The following is a 21,629-nucleotide window of genomic DNA, read 5'->3' on the forward strand; positions in this document are numbered from 1 at the left end:
GTTTCCATAGACACTGCAATCTCCACTGCCTTCTGGAACGTGAGAGGCGCTTCCGTCAGTAACCGTTTCTGCATTGACTCCGTTTTCAGCCCGCACACAAAACGATCTCTTAATGCATCTTGCAGATGCGTCCCAAATTCGCAGTGATCACTCAGCTTTTTTCAAAACTGCGACATACTGTGCTACTGTTTCCGTCTCCTGTTGACTGCGGTTATGAAACCTAAATCTCTCAACAATTACGATCGGTTTCGGAGAGAAATGTTCTTTTAAAACAGTCACAATGTCGTCATATGACTTCACACCAGGTTTATTAAGCTTTAATTAACAATTAAGCTTCGCAGCAGTCCGTATGTAGATGAACCCATTACACTCAGCAACACCGCAACTCGTTTCTCATTTGCAATGTCATTTGCAGAAACAAATTGTTCAAACCTCTCTACATAGGTAGCCCACTGTTCGGCTGACTCATCAAAGGCATCCATATGACCGATGAACACAGCCATTTCGTCGGGGTGTTCACTACGTTCATCAGATCTGCCGAATTCAGTAGCCAGTTCTACACCGTCGCATTAAATTATGAGTTCGACATAGATAATCCTCGTCACCAATATGTTATATTTATCCCTTTTGATATAACATGAATAATACACTGAGACGATTGCCGTTTTAACTCACTTTTGTTTTACTGGAAACTCAGACTTCTTTGGTTATACCAACACAGCATACAAGGGAGTGAACCAGAGCACCCTCTAGTGCATAAAAACATTAAGTGCATATATCACAATACAGATATTTTATACCTAAATACTAAATACTGAATCCTGTGCTTGAAAGTATGTGTTTTACTAAGAGCATGTAACTGTACAGACATCCTAGTCTTAATTTGACCCGTATAATCATGTTAACTGTTAACTTTATCACATGCTGTACAATATACCAGTCCAGCAGTCCAGTCTCTTTATCCTACTTCCCAGGAAATCTACAGAATACCAATCAGGTGATGTGCTCCAGGAGAGCCTTTAGTGTGGGCTGTTAAACTGAACTCTGCTGGTCGTGTCCCTTGTTGACATGAGCCACACCCTGTTTCAATGGGAAATGCAACTTTTCTAGGCTACTTGAACCTCTTCTGCTTATAAAGAATAATAATGACAACACAACTGTGATTTAAGAGAAAAAACATATATTGAAATAAGTGATTTATGAGTAATAATAATAACAACACAACTGAGATTTGAAGATAAACAGAAGTTAGCTGTTTATGAGGTACAGCTGTTATGAGAGATATATAGATAACTTGTTTATGACTAAACAGTGAAACAAAATGTTTGATAGCTGTTTATATGATAGCTGTTTATATGATAACTGTTTATATGATAGCTGTTTATATGATAACTGTTTATTTGATAACTGTTCATATTAACGGAAAGATTGATATCTGTTTATGTAAACAAAAAGATTGATATCTGTTCATGTAAACAAAAAGATTGATATCTGTTCATGTAAACAAAAAGATTGATATCTGTTCATGTAAACAGAAAGATGTGATCACATCAAAAGAATGTAGAAAGAAAAAGAGCCCAACAGCATATATATATATATATATATATATATATATATATATATATATATATATATATATATATATATATATATTGACCACTGAAGAATGACAGACAACTGGTATTGTAACGTCTTTATTAAAGCATATATTAACCATTAAAGAATGACAGACAACTGGTATTGTAATGCCTTTATTGCATGTATTGGTCACTTATTAAAGAATGAAAAACAACTTCTATTATAATGCATTTGTTAGTAACATGTTAGTAGGTTAGAAAGGAAATAACATGTATTAGAAAGAAAAGCAATCTTACCGTTGAAGGATGTCTTGATCAGAACAAAGAGGAGAGGCCTCTATATATAGACAGATGAGGGGAATTCCCAAGAAGATGACATCAAGTGGTCAGATAGTCTATAAAAGGCTGGAACATGAAGCGAACATGAGGGGCTGCTTCACACCTGAGGCTGTACCTCTGACACCAGAACCAGCTGATGATGCCTCCATCGCTGATATTGCCTTGACTGAAGAACTTTTCAATACTTATACTTTATTTAATTACTTGTATAGAATGTTAGTAGAATATATGTAATGCTAGTAGTATTAATGTAATAAATAAATTAACTTATAACTTTATAACTAAACTCGGCCTCATGTGGCATTAATTTAAGTCGTTGAGCCTGAACAGACCACGGAGAAGTCTTCTGTCTGATTGTAAGTATTTTAAAATGCTTATAATTTAGGTCAGATTTGACTTTCTTACCTAACCTGAGAATAATAAAAATAAGGTAAAGGTGCTTAGAGACGCATCACAAAACATGGCGCCCAACGTGGGGCAGATTGATCATCAGTTACTGGCCAGGACTGATGACCAAAATGCTCGACAGTTGGCTTAATACTCGCTTGTATGTTAAATATGTAGAGCATGAGATGAGAAGTTACTGAGGAGAAAACTAGATCCTGTAAGACCCAAAACAGAATAGAATAATTCTAAGATTAATTATTAGGTTCGACCCAGAAAGGGTTGAGTGCGCACACAAAAAAGAATAAACCGTACGAGCTTAGAAAGCTGTAGAGTTTATTTAGCCAATAGATGTGAGATGAGATCTCATATGGCAGGTCTCTGAGAGGCTAGAATAGCAGAAGAGACAGGGCTTCCTTCCTTTCCCTTTTCTTATTTCATTTTTTTTTCTCTCTCTCTCTCTCTACCAGTTTGTTCTATTCATTTACCTTATGGTGATAATTTCTGGAAAGGAATCATCTGTACTCTGAGTAATAGTTTAACCCTCTGGAGTCTGAGGCTGATTTGGGGCCTGGAGAAGTTTTGACATGCCCTGACATTTGTGCTTTTTTCAGTTGTTCATAAACATATTAATGACACAAGTGTCATTACACTGTATTCAGCACAAACTAGGCTACCATAATATGTGAGGAACATGTGTGTACATGTTTGTGTTTTTGAAGGAATAACGTTTATGCGTGGTTACTGAAAAAACAAAAAACTTAAGTCACTGATATAAGGCCAATAAAAGTATATTAAATCTGTGTTCACAAGACTTTTGGGTATTGAAGGTTGTAGACTAGAGTTTTTGCTTCAAAATTATGTAAAAATTATGCTGACTACTCTTTCATTTATAACAATATACTGATTTAGTTTTTGTAAGACACTTTTTGCCAAGAAACACGGTATGCGAGGAGGCGTGAATCTTCATGAATAATGGCTCATTCTCACCTGTGAAGACAAAAGAATTGAATAGTAATGACCTGAAAAGACTTGCATATTAATGAGGCATTTCAGTCAGGTAGGCTGTGAAAAAAAACTTCTGTGATGTCTCAAGCTCATCATGGTATATGAAACATACAGAAAAATTTTATTACAATATAAAATAATGGTTTTATATTATACTTTAAAATATAATGTATTTCTGTGATGCAAAGAGTCTGAATATAGGCTTTTAGTTTAAAAGCATGCACATTTGGAGAAATATAGGATTCTCATATGTTTATGTCAATTTTCTATACAGAGGAGTTATTTTTTATTTAATATTCATTGTTATCTCTATGAGCGCTGGTGTTTGCAATTCATACTGCAGCCGGAGGGCGCTCTGTGCATTTTAGTCCACAAATTCACCTAAGAAGAAGACGATATTCCATGAATGGTGTTTACCAATTCATACTACAGCCGGAGGGCGCTAAAGAAACAAAAACTCACTTAAAACTTATCAATAGAAGAAAACAAACAGGAATTTACTGAATGTCTTCCAGAGATCGCTAACCATGGCTTTTTCATCCAGATAAACAATTTTCAAGGCAATAAATACACGATTGAGATGATGAATGCATGTGTTGCCTCTGAATTTGCCTGTGAATAGCGCTGGCTCCGTGGGTGTGGCCGCATTAGTGGGTAATGAGCTGAATCACGGACTTCTGACATGGCTCTCTTTTCATACAGATTACATAAACACAGAATGTTTGTTTTCGATTTGACTTGCACGATTTAAAACCTGACATTTCAACGTTTTGTTAGACATAAGTATGAATTTTTTGTGATTAGTATTCACTAAGTTACACTTCATTTTCTGAGAACTATCAGATTGGACTTCGTTCAGAGGGAGATGAGAGATCACGCATCATGTTAGTTTTCTTTATTTTACAAAAAGCACAACATTTTGTTTTTACTCTGAGTGTATACAAATAAAAGAAGATATTCTATAGTTTCAATTGATGTATTACTTATGTCTCTATGACAAAAAATGACAGAGTATTTTAAGTCTGTTTTGCTGCAATGTGAAAAAAAAACCTGCAAAACGCGCCGGCGCGTTTTTAGACCTCAGAGTGTTAATGACGTGTACCAGCCCCGTCATCAGTCAACACAGCTTACAGCTGTCATCCAAGATAGTTAAACACCTTAGTCTCATGCTGGCTTCCCCCACTTCAGCTAGCCACTTCCTATATGGCCCACATAGCTGTACGAACTTGCATTTGCCTGTGCTATCTCTTTCTCTCATGTCCCCGTAAGTGTGCCTGTCTGCCCAGTACATCCAGCCCTGCCATCCAGGACCCCCTGGAGACCCAGCGGAACAATGTGATGGTTGCCCTTCAGCTAAAGCAGTCAACAACCTGCAACAGCAGAGTAAGGGACAGCGAGATCGGCAGCACCAGCAGACACTTGACACCTGACCTGAGCCAAAAGGAGCTTCAATTTCTCCTTAGCCCATGCTCATACGGGCTTCCAACAGGAGGTAATTGAACGAACGCTGCAAGTCACTGAGTTCCACAGAGAACCAACCCACTCAGCATGAGAAGGCACAGGACAGATGCAAGAACCATGACAGAGCAGAGCAATTGAGGGAGGTCACCAGTCTTCAGGAGGCTCTGACAGCTGTTGAACTTCGCCAGTCAAAGAACGTAAAGAACTCTTTGTATTTAAAGAGACACTAAAGCGCATGCAGAGCTGAAACCCAAACACTGACTCGGCAATGCACCAGTGTGGGAGACGAACTTGTGGTGGTCCAAAAAGAACTGAAACAGTCCTACCAACTGCAAATGGACCACACCAAGCACCAGCTCCCCCAGCCTTATACAAAGGGGGGAGGGGCCAGAGCCTGCAGCCTAGGATATCACAGCGCTCATGCCAACATATGAGACCTTCCTTTTTGCCCGAAGTCCCTTACTGGCGTGACCCAGCAAGACAGGCTCTCTGTTCTTGATCCCACCAGATTCACTATGAGTTTTGACTTAACAGCCAGAAAAACGTCTCGGTTACGTATGTAACCCTCGTTCCCTGAAGGAGGGAACGGAGACGTACGTCAGTAGTGACCGACGAATTGGGATATCGCATAGAGAGCCCTATCATCTTCGTGTAAACTAAAACAAGCCAATGGAATTGGCGTGCGATATTTGCATAATGCGCACCGCCCCCGACAGGTGTATATAAATAGGAAGCGGATGCAATCGCACTCTGTTTTTCGCTGAGGAGACAACTGGTGTCCGCGCTACAGCGAGGGTACAGAAACTGTGGCGACGGGACGTACGTCTCCGTTCCCTCCTTCAGGGAACGAGGGTTACATACGTAACCGAGACGTTCCCTTTCAGTCGGTCACGTTCGACGTACGTCAGTAGTGACCGACGAATTGGGATCCCAACTAAAGCGCCACAGTTACGAAACCCCTTCCAGTGCCCAGCGCAAGCTCAGCCGCCCATAGCACCGGCTGGCGGTGAAGGGGGCGAGCTTACACCGAGAGAGTCTACTGCTGTCTAACCACTACCCACTAAGTAAACTAGACACACTGGGGAAGCGAACCCGTAAGGGACGCTGCGGAGACCACTACCTACCCAATGGGGGAGGAGTTTACGTGGGAAATACACACATGGACTGGCCCGGGGGGCAGTACGCATATGGAGTCCCTGGGATGGCTCCACCTGGTAGGGGGAGACTCATCTGACAGGTGACAGCAGAGCTGGCTCTGCTAAGGGAAGACACGGACTCGGCCCGTAGGGAGTTTTAAACCGTGGAAAATACACATATGGGACCGCTCACGTAGAGGGGTCACGGCATATGGGCCCCAGCCAACAGACAGCGTCAGCGACGGATGTAGGCCTGGCATCAGACACTCCGCAATGTCCGAGCCGAAGGGGGAGGCGGAGGAGCTCGACAGGGTTCGCCAAGCGGGGAACACGACTGGAGAGAAGTATGCACGTATCCGGCCAGTGGCGGGAATGGCATTGCAAGCCGACACTTAGAGTGGGTACAACACGTCTACCGACTAGTGGATGCGAGTACACGTGAAGATACCGGCTCTACACGTAGGCTATAAAACCTAGCGAACGTGTTGGGTGTCGCCCAGCCCGCAGCTCTACAGATATCTGTCAGCGAGGCGCCCTGAGCCAGCGCCCAGGAAGAGGCCACTCCTCTGGTGGAGTGGGCTCTCAACCCGAGCGGGCAAGGCACGCCCTGGGATTCATACGCCAAGGCGATGGCATCCACTATCCAGTGGGCCATCCTCTGCTTGGAGACAGCCTTTCCCTTCTGCTGGCCTCCGTAACAGATGAAGAGCTGATCTGAGGTCCTGAAGCTTCGCGTTCTATCCACGTAAACGCGCAGAGCGTGGACGGGACAGAGCAAAGCTAGGGCTGGGTCTGCCTCCTCCGAGGGCAGCGCTTGCAGGTTCACTACCTGATCTCTGAAGGGAGTGGTAGGAACCTTGGGCACATATCCAGGCCGGGGTCTCAGGATGACGTGAGAATCACCGGGCCCGAATTCTAGGCACGTTTCGTCGACCGAAAATGCATGCAGATCCCCTACCCTCTTCAGGGAAGCCAATGCAACCAGAAGAACCGCCTTAAGAGACATAAGTTTCAGGTCGACTGATTGCAAAGGTTCAAAGGGATGACCCCGGAGAGCTGTGAGAACCAGGGTCAAATCCCAAGAGGGTACGGAGGAAGGGCGAGGAGGATTGAGTCTCCTGGCCCCCCTCAGGAATCTGACGATCAGATCGTGTCTCCCCAGGGACTTACCCTCAACTGCATGGTGATGTGCGGCAATAGCGGCAACATACACCTTGAGGGTGGAGGGAGACAGCCTTCGCTCCAACCCATCTTGCAGAAAGGAAAGCACGGATCCGACCGAACATGATCGGGGGTCCTCTCGGCGAGAGGCGCACCATTCGACGAACAGGTTCCACTTCAACGCATAGAGATTCCTAGTGGAAGGAGCTCTAGCGGAAGTGATGGTGTCTACAACCGCTTGCGGGAGATCACTCAGAACCTCCGCATCCCGTCCAGGGACCACACTTGGAGGTTCCACAGATCGGGACGCGGGTGCCACAGGGTGCCCCGTCTCTGAGTCAGGGGGTCCTTCCTCAGAGGAATCGGCCAGGGAGATGCTGTCGCGAGGAGAATGAGGTCTGAGAACCAGGTCCGAGTGGGCCAGTACGGAGCCACTAACAGAACCTGCTCCCCGTCCTCCCTGACCTTGCACATGAGTTGTGCGAGAAGGCTCACTGGGGGAGACGCATGTTTGCGCAGACCCGGGGGCCAGCTGTGTGCCAGGGCATCCGTGCCGAGCGTGCCGCCGGTCAGGGAATAAAACCACTGGCAGAGGGCAGTTTCCGGGGAGGCAAACAGGACTACCTGGGCCTCGCCGAAACGCTGCCAAATCAGCTGGACCGCCTGGGGGTGGAGCCGCCACTCACCCGCAAGTAGATGCTGCCGTGACAGCTCGTCGGCTGCACGGTTGAGCACACCTGAGACACGAGTGGCCCGAAGGGACCTCAGAACCTTCTGACTCCACAACAAGAGATGGCGGGCGAGTTGCGACATGCGACGGAAGCGTAGACCACCTTGACGGTTGGTGTACGCAACTGCCGCAGTGCTTTGTGAGCGGACTAGAACGTGCTTGCCTGACAACAGCTTCCTGAAGCGGGCCAGCGCAAGACGAACCGCTAGCAACCCGAGGCAATTGGTATGCCAATGCAGCTGAGGCCCCGTCCAAAGACCTGTCACTGCATGCCCGTAGTACGTGGCCCCCATCCCGTGGCAGAGACATCTGTGGAGACCACAGCGTGCCTGGACACTCGTTCGAGGGGTACTCCGGCCCGCAGGAACGAAGGGTCCAACCACCGGACAAGGGTGCGACGGCAGCTCGGTGTCGCGGGGACACGGAGCGTGCCGCACTGCCACGCCCATCTCGGGACCCGGCCGCGGAGCCAGTGTTGAAGCGGTCTCATATGAAGCAATCCGAGCAGCGTTACCGCGGCTGCAGATGCCATATGCCCCAGGAGCCTCTGAAAATCTTTCAGTGGAGCCGCTGTCCTGCGCTTGAGCGAGCTCAGGCAGTTCAACACCGACTGGACGCGCGCCTCGGTGAGACGCGCAGTCCGTGCGACCGAGTCTAGCTCGAGACCGAGACCAGAGATCCTCTACCCGGGGGCGAGTTTGCTCTTGTCCCAGTTGACCTGAAGACCCAACCGGCTGGGAGCTACAACCATGTCGGGTAGGACTTTGTACTGACATGCCCGACCCTCGAACGCAGACCGACCTAGGAAGGGTCTGTGTCGAGGCAGAATCGAGACATGAAAGCACGCGTCCTTCAGGTCCATTGCTGCAAACCAATCCTGGGGACGGTCCAGGATTGGCCGTAGCCCACCGCCCTTTTTTGGTACAATGAAGTAGGGGCTGTAAAACCCCGACTTCATATCGGCTGGAGGGACCGGCTTGATTGTATCCTTCGCCAGGAGGACAGCAATCTCCACCCGGAGAACAGGTGCACTGTCCAACGACACCGGAGTGAAGTGGACAGCCCTGAAGACCGGGGGACGCCGGGCGAACTGAATCGCATAGCCGAGTCTGATAGTACGAATGAGCCAACTGGACAGGCTGGGGAGCGTGATCCACGCTTCCAGACACTGAGCCAGCGGGACCAAAGGCACCACAGACGCACCGGGGGTGGGGCAGCAAGGCAGAGAGGGACCCGACCCGGACGGCTTGGGGGCGGCCCGGAGTGGGGTCGGACTCTGCGAGGCAGCAGTGTGCATGGGAGACAGCGCACGGGGCGCGGTCTGCACCAACACACTGCCACCTGCTGGCGAATGGGGAGGGAGCTGTCAGCGGCGAGGCGGAGCCTGGCACACTGGCAGACACCCCTTGTTGTGACCTGGAGTTTGAGGAAACTGCTCTTTTTGTGAAAAAGTGGGTACCGCTGGACTCCGGAGAGCCAGCGGCGGTGGACAGACAAACACAAATTCCCCCCGGCCCTCCTCCGGGGGTGGGAGAGATGGTGGAAAACTCTCCCGAAGAGCAAGATCCTTCCCCTCCAGGTTGCCCGTCTCAGTGCCGTGTCTTGCTCTTGCGTTTACCACCGGGCTTAGCGGAGACGGGCTGGGCACCACGCCCGCGACCGGCACCCTGCTGTCTGGCTGGTGTAGGCTGCTGCTTTGCCGTCTTAGCAGGGGCGGAGGACGATGCAGGCGGGCGCCCTCGGCGACGAGCGGGCTGAGGCTGAGCCACGGGCGGCTGGGTGGAGGCAGCAGCGGACCGCCGTGGCATGACGTGACTGATAGCCTCAGCCTGCTTCTGTGCAGCGGAGAACTGTTGGGCGAAGCTCTCCACCGCGTCGCCGAATAGGCCGACCGGGGACACGGGGGAATTTAGGAACCGCTGCTTGTCGGCATCCCGCATGTCCGCGAGGGTCAGCCAGAGGTGGCGCTGCTGGACTACCAAGGTAGACATCGCGTGACCAACAGCGCGTGCTGTCACCTTCGTTGCCCGGAGGGCAAGGTCAGTGGCAGCGCGCAGCTCCCCCAGCAGCTGTTGGTCAGGACCTTCCTGGGGCATCTCCGACAGCGCCTTTGCTTGGTGAACCTGCAAGAGGGCCATCGCGTGCAGGGCGGAGGCAGCCTGCCCACAGGAACTGTAAGCTTTCTCAGTCAGACCGGCTGAGAACTTACAGGCCCGGGACGGGAGACGCGGCTCACCACGCCAGCCAGTGGCTGTTGGACACAACTGCATCGCAACAGACCGCTCGACTGGCGGGATCCTCGCGTACCCCCTGGCTACCCCGCCGTCCAGGGAGGTGAAGGCGGACGGGGGGCCAGGCCTGGTACGGGCACTATACGGTGTCTGCCAAGACCTGGTCACCTCATCATGCACCTCCGGGAAGAAAGGCATTGGGGCGGGACGCTGGGGCTGCCCAGCGCGACCCCCCCCAAGTACCAATCATCCAGCCGAGATGGGCCGGGACAGGGTGGAGGGTTCCACTCGAGCCCGACGCACAAGGCTGCCCGAGAGAGCACAGCCGAGAGTTCGGGATCCGACTCGGCCACCGCTACCGTCCCGGAGGGCGGCAGCGCGTCCGGATCTTCCTCCCCGAATTCTCAAACTCGCCTTCCGACGCAGCGATCGACATCTGATCCTCCGCCGGCGCACCAAAGGTAACGGCTGGACAGTCCGAAGAGGGCCCAGCGGAAACCAACGGGCGAAAGATGGGTTGCAGTGCTGGCGAGGGGGCAGGGGCCCGAGGAGCGTTTCCGCTCGGCGGGGGAGCCCTGACCGTTATCCTCAGGCCGCCCTCCCTATACAGCGCCGTACCGTCCTTCCGGTTCCCAGGGCCGGAAAAAACGGTCGTACGCGGCATAGGAGAGGGGACTCCCGCTTCCTGAGACTTCAGGAAGGAGAGCCTCGACCTCAGCACCGCGATGGTCATGTTCCCGCAATGGGAACATGAACCATCCACAAAAGCTGCCTCAGCGTGCTGAACGCCCAAACACGAGATGCAGCGATTGTGCCCATCAGCAGGGACCAGGGAACGACCGCACCCAGTAACGCACAGACGAAATGACATACTGTCAGGGTTCGTCTGTAAAGCTCTTTTAGAAGGGGAAGTCAACTCACTCGTGCTGAAGCACCCAGGGAGCGACGCGATGTGTCAGGTACACCACTCCCTGACACACCGAGGAACCGGCCCAAATCGCTCACACACACACTCTTTGTGTTGCTGTGAAAACAGCAGTTTTAGAGCTTATAGCTCAGCTCCTCGGACACTCGCGACCTCGCTGAACGTGCCCTCTTCACCAGCACTGAAGCTCGCTGTAACCCTCTTCTTGAGGCAATGTTTTAATTAAAAAAACAAACGAAGAAAGGAGTCTTCAAACAGGACACCAGTGAATGGCTCCGAAGCGAAAGACAGAGTGCGATTGCATCCGCTTCCTATTTATATACACCTGTCGGGGGCGGTGCGCATTATGCAAATATCGCACGCCAATTCCATTGGCTTGTTTTAGTTTACACGAAGATGATAGGGCTCTCTAAGCGATATCCCAATTCGTCGGTCACTACTGACGTACGTCGAACGTGACCGACTGAAAGGGAACTCCAATTAGACTATCAGCAGTTGAAGCCAGTCTGCATAAAGGATTTCTCAGACCGAGAAGCCTGAATGCAGATTGAGTGCTGCCCCCGACACCAAGCAGGGCAGATCTGAAAGTCCCAAGGCTACTGCCACCGACTCAGACAAACCTGGAATGAATGGAGGACACCAACAGGACCTTTGCCTCCTACAACAGCTAGTCACCCCTTTGGACAGCACAACCTGCCCTCACACAGTGCCACTCATGTGACCTGACACAGAAGGCCTGTAACACACAAGGCCCCTCAGCAGGGGGTTCTCAAGACCCCAATGACTTTGAACTGCCAACGCAGTGCTTTACCCATAGCTTCTACAAAGGTTCCTAGGCAGCATAGGGCATAAAGCTTTTAAAGTAGATGAAAATGTGTGTTCACAGAAATGCAGGAGTCTGCAGTAGGAGTGGAAGGAAACCTTGTGTGAATGTGTAAATCTCAAATGCTCATGACTATCCACGACGAGCTATTTTGAAATATGACACTAGATTGAGCCGGTTAAGCCAGCATGGCCTAACGCCACTCGCTTAAACCATCGTCCAACTAAAAGTGTGTTTAATAATTGATAATTCCGACATGACGTTTGACAACGTTTGATTCGCATGTAGATCGATGGTGCTGGCTTGTTAGATGCAGATAAAACTATAGCTTGAAGTGACACCTCTGCCGTAACAGAAAGAGTCTTAAGACATTTTAGCATATGTTCAAATGGTATCAGTGTAAAGTTAATCTGATTTTAGCGAAGAAATCCTAATCTCAGTATTAGAGCGTAAGCCTGTGTTGACGAAGGAATCTCAACTCAGCGGCATGTAAACTGTACCAGAATTGATTATTCTGCTTTGGTTGGAGAAATACCAATTGCAGTATTGCTTAACCTGTTTCTGATGAATGAATCTCAGTACAGCGTTATATAAATGTAGATTTGGGTAATGCTCCCCTTTTATAGTTAAGATTGATGTCATTCATCTAAACTTTGGCTGCATCTACAAGCATAGCTACCTCTTGACCAAAACTGTTTCACTCGCTGAAAGGAATATCAGTATACCTGCACAAGACGGACTTAACTATATATGCTTAAACAAGCTTTGACTTACAGCAAACTGTGTAATGACCCTTTAAACAAGTACAAGACGTTGTTTAAAGTAGAGAGATGAGTTTACATGAGTAAAATTTGCAAATGCCAAAACATATTTGCATTTTACTGAATGTAATATCAAGTTTTTGAAAATCTGAAAGTATAAGCGTCACATTTTAACTCTGTACGTAACTAGTTTGAAATGAGCAGACAGTCTTCATGAACTGTTTGAATTGCTGTGGTGTGCATTGGTTCCCATGACAACGACTTGTCACAGGAAGTGCTAACTCATCACCTTGTGATGCCATGGTGTAAACAAACCAGGCTAGGTGGCTAAGCTAACCCCACCTAGCAACCCTTCCGCTCAGGCTAAGCTAACTAATAGCTTCTACAGTTAGCGGTTAGCATCATTTATGTGAAGCCTTTAACTACAGCCTGTGTGTGTGCAGTGTGAACTGATCTAAACCCATTCTGCTGTTTTAGTCACTTCTTTAAATCTTTTTATTGATTTTAATTATAATAGCAGTCAGCTATTAATTTTTACTAGTATTATTTCTTTCATCTTTGTGATTTACTTACATCTTCCTTTTTTTCTTGTGTGGTTTAATTTCCCAATATAACCACAAGCAACTAGACATACTCTCCTTCTTGATTTTGTTTATTTACAACAGTTGCTTCAATTTTATGAGCCAGCTACAAAGTAATCTGAACAATTACCAGGGCATAATTTTGAGCACCACTAATAAGCAGAATCTAATAGGAAAGCTCTCCTCTTCCTCTCCCTTTTTCTTTCCTATTTTTGTTCAGAGGTCAAACCTGTCGTGAGCCATCAGTAAGAAATACTAAGAAATAATTTGACCACAAGAACCATCTTAAGTCATTTGTTAAACCTAGCTGTATTTTATACACCTGGCTGCTCACTGTGCCTTTAGCCCTAAATTCTGTTTGATCTTGCAGTAGTCTCTTGCCCTTACTCTCACCACCAGCGTGCCTAAATGTTGCAGATGCTCAGCCTAACTGCCCAGATGGCAGACCAAAAGGACTGGCTAGGTGTCGTGAGGAACACCCTCCTAACCAGTGCTGCTGATCAATTATAGCACCAGAGCCAAAAGCAACTGGACAAAGATGGAAGAGAAGTAAAGGCAGATGACTCAAACCAGAGGTATGGTCACAATGATCTGACTGAAATCAACTTCTTCTTGGCCCACATCCTCACTGTTTTGAAACAGGAGGTGAACAACCTCAAACTCCAGATCACAGAGACTCACAAGGAGCCGATGCATGCTAAAAGCCACATAGACCAGCTAGAGATGGAGGCTCGGGACAGACACAAGGACCCTGACAGAATAGAGACACAGAAGAAAAGCCACAAACTGCAAACGGCTCTGACAGCTGCTCCGCAACGAGAGCAGCTGGAAAAGGCAGCCAGAGAAGACGTGGTAAAAGAACTCTTTCACAAATAGTCCCTGTTAAAAATAGCAAATTCTGAACTCTAGGTCAAAGATGACACAATCAGGACCTGTGAACGTCCTCTGGATGTGTCCAGATCTGGGACTGAAGCTCTGACCCAGCAGCTGGACAACACCAAAGATGAACTTGACATGGCCCAAAGAGAACTAAGACTCTCCTGCCTGCAGCAGACACCTTATCAGCTAATTTCCTGAAATCCTCTAAAGCTACAGAAGGAGAAGGATTAATTCAGACAGACCCAGGCACCAGACCTACCACAGGGAGAAGCCATGGATGGAAACATCCTCTTCCTGCAGACACCGCATGATCTCCAACAGCAGGTAGCACAAGGGCGACCGGACATGCCTGCATCGAACCTGTAGGAGCTTCTAACGCTAGTAAGGAGCCCCTTGAACAGTACTTACTTGAGAAGTACTCAGAAGCACAAGCTTCTGGCCACTCACACAAGACCACTCAGACCTGCTCAAGTCGGCGCTGCCACAAGAGCAGAGGGACACAGCAAACTTCAGACTCCTTCGGACTGAGAGCAGAGGTAACAAACGCTTCTGTCATCAACCCTGGGTCAGTCTGAAACACTCTTCACACTACAACTCCCATAACCTCTTCCTGCAACCACCTGCTTCACGGGTGTCCGAATGACAGATGACACTGTCATGGCACCTGCTACCTCGACACCTGCTGAGCAAGCTCAAAGCCCTGAACCTTGCCACCAGCAAACCTCTTGCTCCCACTAACTGACTTTAGAATGACAGGTGACACACTGTCAAGGCACTGGATGCTTTGATTCCTGCAGCACCAGCTAAGAGACCTGAGCTTACAGACTGTCTGCATCAACCGCCATGAAACGACCACCACTCCAGGAGACACACACAACCAGGGCCCATCACAGCCTTCCAGCCTTGTGTGCCAGTGATGTGTCTGATCTTCCGGCACCGTCAACGTCGCTCACTGTTGTCATAAGAGAGACAACAACGAGTGAAAGGGAAAGGGAAACAATGACTGAGGCAAATCAGACACAATTATTGGTTAGTTAACCAATAGTTTTAAGCTCACTCTGGAGTCTGTCCCCATCCCCCGGGAAGTTTTCAGTTACAAGTTTATTGCGCTGAGGAATGTGGTTGCCGCATGGAGAACAGAGTAGAGACACAGAAAATCTGCGTCTTCCCTGCATTTTCCACACAGAACACAGACTCTATGGCATTAATATATAGACAGACTGTGCTATAAATGATTCCTTCTCAGGAAATGGTATCCATTATTACTGATGTTGTATTGTACTCATTGTATTTACATGTTTGATGATTGTTAAATGTTATGACCTGCACGGTAACTTCAATCATGCCATGTTTAGTGTCTATACGTTCGTAGCGGGAAGATTTAAATGCTTGTGTATGCGGTACATCCATACCTGTGCAACACATCAGTATTAAAAGAATATTTAATAGTTCTGATTCAAGAACTCAGCTTGTTAATCTTTCTGGGTTGTAAAAGCCCTGACAGGAGGGGTGTTGCCACCCAGAATTACAACATCTTCATTGGTCCGGTCAACAACTGAGAGGTGTGACTTTGACCAGAGGTTAAAAATCAGCGAACAGTGCCACTCCCCCTCTTTTTTTCTCCTTGCTTCTGAACGACCGAATCGATCTCCTTGCGGCCGGCCTAGGCCAGGCCTGCAAGGCCTGTAGGCCTCGGCCTACAAACGAGCCATGTGCTCCTCATCCAACATGGAAAAACTGGCAATAACTTCGGACTGAATCACCCAAGATCTCTCCTCAGATGGCAGAGCCGATGCTCCTCAGCCTAAGGGCATCTTGCAAGTATCGTACATTTTAACACTAAACAGTGAGTTAGTATTAATTTGTAAGACTTACCTTGCTATTGCTGAAGAAACTGATGATTCCTTTCCAGATTGCTTTTGACATTTCATGTAGCTCTAGTAACAGTATCTCTTCCGGTTCAACACTATCATTACTCATTCTGACTTGCGTGTGTGTGTGTGTGTGTGTGTGTGTGTGTGTGTGTGTGTGTGTGTGTGAGACCCTTTATGTATGTTATGTTATGTGTTTGTTAGTTTAGTTATGTGTTTGTGAGTTAGTTAATAAAGATTGTGCACAATACACGTTTGGTTCTGACTCTGTCTGCTAATGAATTGCCTCTTAAGTGATAGATCCGGACTACGTGCTCTGAGTAGTACAGTACAATAAGAAATATTATTTTTCCATAACTTGGAAATTGACATTTCTTAGAATTAATAAACAATCAACACTGAGCGTTCACTGGACGAACAGGTTAACTGATTGTAATGTTAATTTTAATGTAGCTACGTCCAGTTAATCTGATTAACGGATTTGCATATTCATAATTAATCATAATTAATAATCATAATGAGTTATGAATAATTATTAATATTTCCCCTTTGAGTTAATTTTCGCTACACCAACTATGATTGATGCTGGAGCATTACCTAAAATTAGGTTAATAGAATAATATTACCACTTAAATTAAAGAAGCATTTAAGTAAACAAAATGAGTAATTGAATTACATGACCAAAGAAACATTAAAAAATAGTCATGGAGAAAGAGAGAGTCTAGGTCAGATCAGTTTTAATAAAGTAAACTACACAAGCAAAAGATTTATGAGACAGTAACCGAGTGAATGGAAAAAGTCAAACAGGACTTTTAAAGTTGGATTAAACACGAAGGTAATAGAAAAAGACAGTGTCATAAGAAAAAAGTGCTGGAAAATAGCTACTAACATATTTGTTTAGAAAAATAAATAAAAAACAATTAAAATGACAGAAAAAAATCAAAATTATGAAACAGGTTAAGCTATGAAAAGGCTTTGATGGAAAATAAAAAAAGAGTTTAATAAAAAAACAAATGTAATCAAGAAAAAAATAACAACATAAAATAATGTAAAATTAATTACCATAGCAGTAATTAAAAGTAAAGTAAATGACATTATATATAAACGATACATGATGTAGACGTATGCAAAGACAAGCAACATATTAAGAAATATAAAAGAAAAATGGATACAAATTTAAATTATAAATTGTGATGGATAAAAGGTTCAAAACTAATGGAAAATGAACAGATTAGACAATACAAAAATATTTTTATAAGCTAAGAAATATGTGTAAAGATGGACAAAGATATGAAAACAAACAAACAAACAAACAAATAAAAAAATAAATAAATAACATATTTATCAGATATTGTTGAAGAAATAACAATATCAAGATTAAACAAATATATGACTCTTATTAAAGTGCAATAGGAGGATTAGAGAAGTTCCAAAATATGAAAGCACATAAAACTAGGGAGGTTGATTACTAGAATTTAAAATTGAATAAAAGGTATGTTTTTACCAAATGCTATTAAGGAAAATAGGTGAGAATTAACTGCTTTCTCTATAAACAACAAAGAAAGATTGCCATAAGGACCTACAATGTGTCTGTAGGTGATAATACTTTATAGCAGGAATGATATTTAAAATAGCGTTTGTCAGTTTTAGTCAATGCAAAGACTATAAAGATAACGATAAAGAAGCTTGGAAAAGCAGAACTAAATATGAAGAATGATAAAAAATGAATTATTAACAAATACATGTGTATTTAGAGGATATTAAATACAGTATTTACACACTAAATTGGTGAGAGCATAAGCTGAATTAAAATCCCTTAAATGAAAAGGAGTTTTTGAGACAAAAAGACCAAAAAGAGACTTGGTTAATAAATTGAGTCAAAATAGCAAATTTAATAAAGTGATAGAATAGAACAAAAGATAAAGATATTTGTTAAAGAAACAGTAAATGGTACAGTTTACAACATTATGAAGAACAAAGATGAACCAAAAGCTCTAAAATACACATAAAACCAATTATGAAAGTACGTACATACCTGTTTGGATGCTGACTGAGATTGAGTTCTACTTGTAAACAGAGGAATAACAGCATTGATTTAAAGTTGTAATAAGCTCCATGATAAAACTACGACATAGCTTATTATGAATAATGTTATGAACATAAAAGATTAAAAGTCGAATAATAAACATTAAGGAAAATAGTAAAACATTTTAAAAGATCATAATTCAAAATGAAGAGCAGAAGAAATTCTAAGGAAAGGGACTTTTTACATTAGAGGCATGCAGTGTTTGCTGAGGGAGTTAAAGCAGTAAGGTCAGAAGGTCAGGAGATAGAGCCACTCCGTGACGGTAACAGCTCGCTGAGTGTGTGTGTGTGTGTGTTGTGAAAACACTGCAGGAATTAGTGTAGTATGATAAATAAATTAATCTAAATGAATTTAAATATAGATTATGTAAAAACCATCATTGACTAATGATTAATTTAGAAATGAAACAAAAAAGGTTGTGGTAACCATTGTGGTAGAATAGGGAACACATATAGATTATGACTTTTCCCTTAGTGAACTCCTGATCTGCTGCTTGATTAGTAGTTAGTGAGGTATAGTTTAGCTATTGGGTAGAATTAAGGATGCAGAATAAGATCATGCAAAATAAGGCATTAATATGTGCTTAATAAGTTTTAATTAGCCATGGTTATTGTAATATGCTTGTTAATAAGTAATTAGTTAAAAGACTTTAAAATAAAGTGTTATTAAAGTGTATGTTAAAATGTAACTAAAAATTAAGAGGAAAAGCTAATTAGAATAAGTAGAATAATTAAAATTGCAGACTGATAATAAAGGTATATTGAAAAATATTGATACAGTGGAAAAATTAGTTGAAGATTTTCAAATAATTGAAAATATATGAAATATATAATTTTTCCATTCAAAAGCTATATGATGGAGTATAAATATAATGTAGGAGTTATTGGTACAAAAAGTACAATAACAAACAGAACTAAATAGAAGGGTCATTATAAGATGTTATAAGACCGTTGAAAAAGAGCATGAATAATGCTTATTGTTAGAGGACAAGCTAAAAACTATTAACTGTAAAGAGAAAACATGGTTCTGAATAAAGTCTGAGAATTATTGTCTCAGGATGTGCAATGAGTACTTTGGAAAATAATTTAATGTGAAATAAAGACTTAAATATAAGATAAATGTACTGAAATATTAAAATGTAATCAAATATAAGCTATATGGAGCTATATGTGAAAAAATTGGAAATATAAACTTAAGAAAGGATTTAATACAAATTAAAATGGAAATAAGGGATAAAACTTGTTAAATTAAACATGTTAAAATGAAAAAAATAATAAAGAGAAATTTACATGAAAATGAGAGAAAATTAGAAAAAAAAACAAATAACAGTTGTTGTGACTGACTGAACTGAGAAAGAATAAAACATCAAAATAAACAGGTATTATTTGCAGAGACTAATTAAAGGCAAAACGTTATAAAGGTCAAACTTAAACAAATAAATAAATGAAATATAATACCTGTAGTATTAAGAGTCTTTCAAAAAACTCGTAAAAAATGACATGAAAAATGATTTCTATGTGTGTGTGTGTTCGTCAGGAATGCGAAACAACACATGTCTTAGAAAGGGCCATAAATAATAGCCTAAGTGTGTTTCTGGACGGGGTACCAAATTGGATCTGTGAATATTAGGTATGAGAGAATACTCAATAAGATATGTCTATTGATGAATGATAGACAGAATTTGGGCATGGATTTAGTGATTTGATCAGCAGAAAATAATAAGAAAATCAGGGCAATATGTAAACAACTTGGTGATTCTGGTGTTGTTAAATTCATGTTAAAATGATAAGATACAAGGCAAGATGATTCTAGTTGACTGGACGATCCAAAAGAACAAAAACTAGACTTTAAATTCTTGCTTTGATATATCAAATAAAATGTTTCAGCTTAACGAGGAACAAGATTCAGCTGAAACAATAATTGACGAAATTATTATTCATTAAAAAGAAAATGAAATAGACGATTAACTTCCTAAAAAGAGGACAGTTGGAAGTAAATTACTTCAGTACTTTGGACAATTGGATAGAACATAGTACTCTTAATAGACAATTATTAACAAATGATTAATGATTGATTAAAGATACAAGTACTGATGCCAGAATATCTTCTAGAAGGGGGGAGTGATCCATCTGTAGAAGATCTTCTGACATTCAAACACAGATTTTAAAGCAATAGTTAATCTAATGACTATTGTTGGAACACAGATTCCAGTCTGTGAGTATGTTGAGGTTTCTGTGGGAAGATTTATGACCAGAGCTGAGGCACAGAAGGGTCAAACTTTCTGCTGGCATAAAATGGAGACAGAGAAACAAAAAGAAAGAGAGATGGGCAATGATCCAGGCAAAATGCAAAGATTATGAAAATCCTGCCTGTATAAAATAATTGTAGTTATAACTAAAAATTATAACTATAAATAAAGCAGGATTTTGGCCTTTATAAGTACATAAGCATTTAAGTTATTCAGACAATTATGAAAGAAGTAAATAATATAGAGCATATAGGCCTGGGTTTTGTTAAAACAGCCCAAGATCTGGATATGATGGAAAATAAAGAACATTAGGACCTTAAGAAAAAAAATAAAAAATAAAATAAATAAATAAATAAATCAAATATAAAGTTAAGCTAAATAGACAGAGATTTGGGAAATGGAAACATGGCTTTATCTTAAAGATGTGAAGATAAAACAAGACTGAGTAACAGAGTGACAGATGTACAAAACCAGTTATGAAAGTCACTGGTAAACACAACCTCACTAAAGGATGTGCTTAGATGCCAAAGTAATGATAGTAAAGAAAAAGAGACTGTAAGTAATCAGGTGATAGTTTAAATCATTTGGTTTAATAGGAGATATTGTAGTTCAATCAAAAATTATAGATATAGAAAAATGCTTCAGTTCTATTATTTCAATAGAGAAACGGTTAATGCATAACAAGGTGAACTAGAGCCCTCCATCTAAGTAAAGGAAACCAATCGTTGATTGGAAAAGTTACTGTAGCTGCCATTGGAAGTTCAGGTTCCCATAGAAACAGGAATGAATAATGAACAGCTAATGAATGGGATTGCACATGTGCATTGGCTGATTTAGTTTAGAAAATAAGCCTTTTTAACTATATTTAAGCATGGGAAACAACACTTATGTGACAATTCATGTCAAAATTAGTTGCTAGTTTGAAATATGATATTAATCATGTATAGAGTAATTAAGAGTTCTGTGAGCAGCTTTTGAGATTTCAGGATCCCCCATTCAAATAGACAGGTCTTAAATGTTTGAAATAGCAATTACAAATATGGACGACAAGCAAACAGATGTATCTTTAAAGGGATTTTGATTTAACAATTTATGATGCAGTTACAATGACAATTGAAGAATAAATAATAATAAAAGACCTAAGAAAATATTAGGCAATATAAGTATGTAGATTAGAATATACAAAACAACATAGAAGAAATTATTAGGGTGAAGATCTTGAGTACTGCAATAAATATAAAGCATCAAAAAACCAGACTGTTCTTTAAAGGCTGAGTTTTTTGGAATCTGCAGTTTAGCAGAAAAAAAAAAGATGTGTACGAAGGGAGTGAAATAGTCGTCTGAGCAGGATTTAGTCCTTCAAACAGGTGAATAGGTGCTCTGAAAGCTCATAAAACAACATGCTTTAAATAATGTAGACACAGAACA

Source organism: Megalobrama amblycephala, linkage group LG2, assembly GCF_018812025.1.
Source record: "Megalobrama amblycephala isolate DHTTF-2021 linkage group LG2, ASM1881202v1, whole genome shotgun sequence".
NCBI lineage: Eukaryota > Metazoa > Chordata > Actinopteri > Cypriniformes > Xenocyprididae > Megalobrama > Megalobrama amblycephala.